We start from the raw sequence: 7,435 nt of genomic DNA, 5'->3' as shown, positions 1-7,435 counted from the left end.
CAAAGTAAGATAAATTGAGACAATGTGATGTGGTGTCAGAAAATAACCAAAATCCTGTGGGATAGAGTCCTGTTGGGGAGCTTCTAAATAGCTTCACGTACAAATAGAGGTGATGCAGGAGAACGGTGGCATCTGGAACTCTGGAGATTAAGATTCTATCCAAGGAATAATTGCAACAGTCTCCCACACACAAAAGCTATTCATATAAATTCCTGCCTTAAATGTACAAAACTAAAATTTAGACTTTTTAAACCAAATACATGAAAAAATCTTTATGCTTCATAATTCAAAACTTATTTGAGTATATACTCAAAAAGCTATGAGAATAAAAAGTTAAATTTTCCCATTATTTTTAATGAGTCACATGAATGTATAGACACTAACTTTACTTGCCCAAAATAATAGGACTTTACATTTCAAGGCAGATACTTCCTAAGTTGTTAGAAGCTGACTTCAAAACATTTTCAAGAATAAATCTCAGAACAAATAACTCCTACTGATAAAAATAATCTATCAATAGTCAATATTAATTTTCTAGAGAAAAGCTAAATAATATATATGCATATATATATATGACAGTAACAGAAAAATGATAGATTTGAATTGTAATGCAGACTTTTCATTCTTATTATGAAATGAATGTTATGAATGCTGTTCTACTGTCAACATTGAGGCTATTTTTCTTAATCCTAAAATTTCGTCTTTCTAAATAAACTATGACCCAATTGCCAGAGCTTCATAAAAAAAAAAACCAAAAAATAAATAAAACAACAACAAAAAAAAAACAATGACTTTAGGACAGATATTAAGAGAAAAATAATAATTGCTTCCTTTTTCCATTGTATTTTAAAAAGTAGGGTTTTAAAAATTATCAAATGGCATTATTATAAAATCTGAATTGTCTGTTTTCAAGTTTTGGAAACTTTTTTCTATGCATTTAGTCATTACATGTTTAAATCCCACTTAATTCTTTAAGTTACTGAGATTTTCTCAGTAACTCAATCCTATTCTCAGAAATCTTGTTCTTAGAAATAGAGGAAGGGATATAACTCGGTGCTAATAAGAAAGGGTTAGAGCCTTGTAAAGGGCACTCACTGGCCATATCTTTGTATCTATATCCTACCCCCTCCTTGTTTTGATGTCATTGAGGCTAAACTCTTTAATATCCAGCTTCTCCTAGCCAATCAGTAAAGAAAAGCCATTTTACCTCTGAACCTTCAAAGCCACAATCAGCCAAAAAGCGACTAAAGTAATCCTAGGTGCTGTAACTCCACATGATGTAACTCTACTGGTAGCATTCAACCAATAAGAAAGACTACAAAGGAAACTTGCTCCCAGTGGATATTACTCCTGAAAAGGAAACTTGGTCCTAGTGGACATTACTCCTGAAGGCAGCTGTCACCTGGGCATAGTTGCTGTTGATGAGATAGCCTGAGGCCTAATTTAAATCAAAAGGTAAAAATAACCAAAGCTTCCCCAACAATTCCTAACTCACAAAGAGGTTGCCCCAGCAGAACCCCGCTGTGGTTCTCCCTCACCACGATGCCAACTCTCTTCCTCACCATGCACTGACACTCTCTACATAAAACTTTTTGATGGCTGGCCTGCTGTATCATTCTATAAATTCTTTTAATCACAAGACCAAGAATCTGAACAAAAAGAGATCCATTGTTAAAAAAGGGCTTTTTTTAAATTGAAAAAAAAAGGGCTCCATTGTTATTCTTTGTCACAACACCATTTTCCAGGCATGTCTTAGGACATTGATTCAATTTCCAGCATCAAATTCAAAATACAAACTAGGTATTAAAATTCTTCCTAACATTCTACCAATGTTTGCAAGTATAATCAGAAGGAAATCACTGTAAATATCATTTTTTTCAAACTCATTGGCCATTGACATTAGATATCTACTCCATTTTGTAAGTGTTGTCACATGTATACATGTGTAATTTTGTCTGTAGCTTAAAGGGCACTTTGGAAAGTAGCTGCAAAAATGTCTAAATAAATAGGTTTATAAATATGAGTTTTCAGTCTATTAACTTAGAAATGGGCAAAAAAAGAAGACAACTGAATATATTTCACCGAAATATATAAACTATTACAGGGATTATTCTCAACCTCCTTACACTCTAGGAATGTATTCACATTCATCTCTTTCATAGCCTTTGCCTTTTCATTGATAATACCAAAATTAATTTTAAAAAAAGGACAGGCAATATTGATTTGTAAGGATTGAAAAGGGCTTTAAAAATAGTGAAGTGTTAGTGACTTAGTAATTTAAAATATCAGTTGTTATTTAAACTCATCTCTACTTTGCTTTATTGACTTTAAAACATTGAGAGCCAAATGATATCGGTGAACTGGTTGTCACCTTGCCTACCCTATAAGCCATCTGACCATATTTGCAATATTTTCCACCTGAAGGAAAGGTCATTCCGCTGACTCTTTCCAACTAAAGCCCGGGTCCTCAAAAGCAGGACCATTTCCTGGGGTTTTACTATTTTGATTTTCTTACTTAATTTTTCTTATGTATCACTAATTGGAAAAAGAAATAAAATAAAATGAAATTGAACAGTGGATCACGATGCTATCTTATGAAGTTCTTTTAAGTTTAGCCTCTTCTACTCAACCAATCAGCATATCATTTAAAAAGAAACCTGGTAAGTTTAAAGCCTTACTCTCTCAGGCTTCATATAGTCACACACACACACACAAAAAAAAAAATTGGTTCTAGTGTACTGGTTAAAGTGATAAATATATATATTCACACACACACACATATGAGGTAGTTTTAGCTTCTCTTTCTAAGATAATTGCACACACACACACACACACACACACACACTAAATAGCCAAACCTTCTGGGCTATTGGTTCCATATAAAATATACAGGGATGTGGTATCACATTGGGCACACACTTTAACTACAGCTCTTTGGCATTTAAACCTCTTTTGAGTTCAGATGCTTTAACAGCTGAGATTTTATTCCTTCAAGTAAATAATAGGCATCTCTCTCTTCAACAAGATAAAGTAAATGCTGTAATTGCATCTTTGCACTGGGCAAAGTCATTTGAGCTCTGGTTGGTAGCTTGTGCTTAAATAAATAACTATAACTTTAAATGTGGTCTAGTACTAGCCTTCCCTTTCATAAAATCCCCTGCTTTTATAATTTCCTATTCCCTGAAATAAAACAGATACAGAAATCAGAGCCTACACAACTCAGGAAGACAGTGTCTTCCTGCCTGCCTTCATCAAGCATTGTGAATTCTGTAGACTTTCCTGTATTCATATGCTTTTTTAAAAGCCCTCCATAAGTAGGATGACATTGGGAAGTATGCTCTTCTGTGATATCTTGGCATAAAATTCATTAGCCTCTAGTCTGAATTCTTTCAGCATCGTTTATGGCTCCAAGAAAAACCAGCAGCAGCTACAAAGGAAGGAAAGGAGCGGTGAGCTCAGAAACTCATCTCTTATTCATTTGGATAAGAGGCCTTGCTCATCACAGTGAGGTTTTGGCATGCAGCCACAGCAGCGGTGAGTTCATCTCCTGGATTCTCTTTTGCCCAGTGGAAAAGGCCCTTTTCACAGAAGCTCTTTCTGTGGTTCTATCATTAAATTGTAACAAAATCTCTCATTTTTCAGACTCATGGAGGTACAGCTTACAAAAAGTGGCCATATGAGGACTAAATTTTTTTTAATGAGTCATTTAACCTTGTGTCCAATAATGCTAACATCCTTGTTTTGAAGCCATTTAACTATTATGTGTTAATTGTGCTTACATTGTTCTTGAAAATTTGCTGAATTATATTTTATACGATACTCAAGGATTCGTTGTTCAAATGACCGTATAAATGTTTCACAAATCATATGCACAGTCTTTTAGCAGCACCTGCCTGTTCCAGTTCTCTCAAACTGCACAGGAAGCTTCCTCCTAGTCATATCATGTTTAGTATTAAACTTAGAAAAGAAATTTCAAACCAAAAGAGAAGATACATTTCTCATCTTAATTTAATGGTATCCAAATGATACCAGCTACCCTCCGAAAGATAGACAGTGAACAGCAGCAGAATATTTTATTCTTAGCGTCTTAGCCTCTTAAAATTTATATATATATATATGCAAGGAAGTCAAGAAAATCATATCTATGTGTGTGTATTTATGATTTATATATACACATACAATTTGTGATACACACACACAATTTGTGATTTTTACTTATATTACAACTTTTTAAGTTTATAAAAGGTATCTTAATATTGTTAGGCTAAATAAAATAAACTCCATCTTGCATGAAGTATTTCCTTGGAGTTTATTTTGTACCTCATAAAGGTTCAGATGAAATACTGAGGAACATAGTGGACTACTCATCAAAAGTAGAGGCCTAACAACCTAGAAAAAGCAAAGTTATGGCTTAAATTCATTTCATTTGCTAATGTTATACCCCTGAGATTTATATCTATAAAATGTGTCCGAGTAAAGAAGATGCAGAATGCAATTAGCTACTAAATTGTACTCTGTACTTAATATTGCAAGCAAATGTAAATAGAAATAAATTTTTCCTTAGCCTGAGGAAATATGTGGACTACCTAAAATGTACTTGGAGTTAAATGAGAAAGGTAGTCACCCCAAGACTGATACCTGGTAACATTGAACAGGACTGTAGTGTTGTTGGAGTGTTCATAATTTAATGAATGAAATGGACAATGACCAATAATAAATACATCGTATAAAAATTGTTACTGACATGGTGTGTACTTAATGAAGGTTAAGAAAACTTTTACCAAAAAAAAAAAAAAAATGTTCTAGATGCTCTTAAAAAAATTAACAAACACTGTGAGACAAGTACAAGGCTTGGAAACTAAGAATCAGTCATTTAAACAAAAATTCAATAAATGTGTGGATTTTTCTTTAAAGTTATGTGTAAAGTAATGATGATAAATACCCAGGATGTAGGCCAGAGATATAACTTGACATCCTCCTCCACAGATAGCTTGTTCAGCTATGGTCAATGATACTCTATTCCCAGTAAGTAGGAATGAAAAGAGCCTAACTATCCTTCCACTGGTGAGTGGAAAATGAAAATGTGGTGTGTGTATACGCAATGGAATACTCTTCAGCTGTACAGAAAAGTGAAATTTGCAGGTGAATGGATGGAAATAGAAAAAGGACTGAGTAAATTTAGTCAGATCCGGAAGGACAGATATGCCATGTTCTCTCTCATCTGCAGTTCCTAGCTACAAATCTTCAGATATAAGTACACAGTATGGGATGATGGTAGAAATCAAGAAAATCTTGCATTGCAGAAGGGGCTTGAGAAAACAATAGTGGGATATAGGCAATATGAATAGAGATTGGGTGATAAAGATGAGTTGAAAAATTAACAGGAAATTTAGAAATCAAAATATACTTAAATGGCATTGCACAAAGATGGAAAGGGCAACACCTAGAGTGACCTGCCCGCAGGAATGACAGAAGGAAGTAAACACGCTGCTCCACTGTGAGATTTTCTGAGCCAGAGCTTATGGTGGGGGAAGGGCTCTTTGGGTTGAGAGTGAATCCCACCAACCTTCACCAAGTCCTTTGCTTTGAGGTTCTGAATTCTAATAGTCACCCTGTGAATCAGCCAATCCCTCCTGTAGAACAAGCTTCATATCTAATCAGAAAGCAGTTGTTTACCTCATAATTGTTATGCCACTCTTTCATAAGTGGACACATCTTGCCAGGCTGGAGAGAATTGTAGGATGCATGGTCCAGGGTTAGGTGGCCTCATCAGTGTCTTTTCTCCCCTACAGCCTGAATAGCACTTTCTGTCTAGATGTAAGCTGGCCAGCAAAGAGAGACTTTCCTGTTTAAAGCCAGTATAAAGTTGATTTCTCCATGTCTTGTATTCAAAGTGATAGGGAAGGCACATCTTAACTGTGGATGGGATATGTGTGTGCATGTGTTAATTCATTGCTTTCTACTCTTGACTGTGGATATAATGTTGTTAAGGACTTCAAGTCTCTATTACCTTGAATACCACACAATCAATATAACATGAAATTGTGAAATAAATAAGCTCTTTATCTCTCTTTTTTTAAAAAGATTTATTTATTATATATGTAAGTACACTGTAGCTGTCTTTAGACACTCCAGAAGAGGACGTCAGATCTCATTATGGATGGTTGTGAAACACCATGTGGTTGCTGGGAATTAAACTCTGGACCTTTGGAAGAGCAGTCGGTACTCTTAACCTCTGAGCCATCTCTCCAGCCCAATAAGCCCTTTCTCCATTAAGTGGCCTTTACTCAAAATATTATGTCACAGAAACAGGAAATGAAACTAAGGCGTCCATTACAATAGACAACTGCCTGTGAGCAACCACTTCTGTGTTTGCTAGGCCCCGGCATAGTCTCACAAGAGACAGCTATATCAGGGTCCTTTCAGCAAAATCTTGCCAGTGTATGCAATGGTGTCAGCGTTTGGAGGCTGATTGTGGGATGAATCCCTGGGTATGGCAGTCTTTAGATGGTCCATCCTTTCGTCTCAGCTCCAAGCTTTGTCTCTGTAACTCCTTCCATGGGTACTTTATTCCCAATTCTAAGAAAGGGCAAAGTGTCCATACTTTGGTCTTTGTTCTTCTTGAGTTTCATGTGTTTCACAAATTGTATCTTATATCTTGGGTATTCTAAGTTTCTGGGCTAATATCCACTTATCAGTGAGTACATATCATGTGAGTTCTTTTGCGATTGGGTTACCTCACTCAGGATGATGCCCTCCAGGTCCATCCATTTGCCTAAGAATTTCATAAATTCATTCTTTTTAATAGCTGAGTAGTACTCCATTGTGTAAATGTACCACATTTTCTGTATCCATTCCTCTGTTGAGGGGCATCTGGGTTCTTTCCAGCTTCTGGCTATTATAAATTAGGCTACTATGAACATAGTGGACCATGTGTCCTTCTTACCGGTTGGAACATCTTCTGGATATATGCCCAGGAGAGGTATTGTCGGATCCTCCAGTATTACTATGTCCAATTTTCTGAGGAACCACCAGACTGATTTTCAGAGTGGTTGTACAAGCTTGCAATTCCACCAACAATGGAGGAGTGTTCCTCTTTCTCCACATCCTTGCCAGCATCTGCTGTCACCTGAGATTTTGATCTTAGCCATTCTGACTGGTGTGAGGTGGAATATCAGGGTTGTTTTGATTTGCATTTCCCTGATGATTAAGGATGCTGAACATTTTTTCAGGTGCTTCTTAGCCATTCGGTATTCCTCAGGTGAGAATTCTTTGTTTAGCTCTGAGCCCCATTTTTAATGGGATTATTTGATTTTCTGGAGTCCACCTGCTTCAGTACAGGGGAATGCCAGGGCCAAGAAGTGGAAGTGGGTGTGTAGGGGAGTGGGAAGGGAGGGTATGGGGTATTTTGGGGATAGCATTGGAAATGTAAATG

This window comes from Mus caroli, unplaced genomic scaffold (genome assembly GCF_978045245.1).
Source record: "Mus caroli unplaced genomic scaffold, Mus_caroli_1 scaffold_17, whole genome shotgun sequence".
Taxonomy (NCBI): domain Eukaryota; kingdom Metazoa; phylum Chordata; class Mammalia; order Rodentia; family Muridae; genus Mus; species Mus caroli.
Note: the sequence above shows the minus strand (reverse complement) of the source record.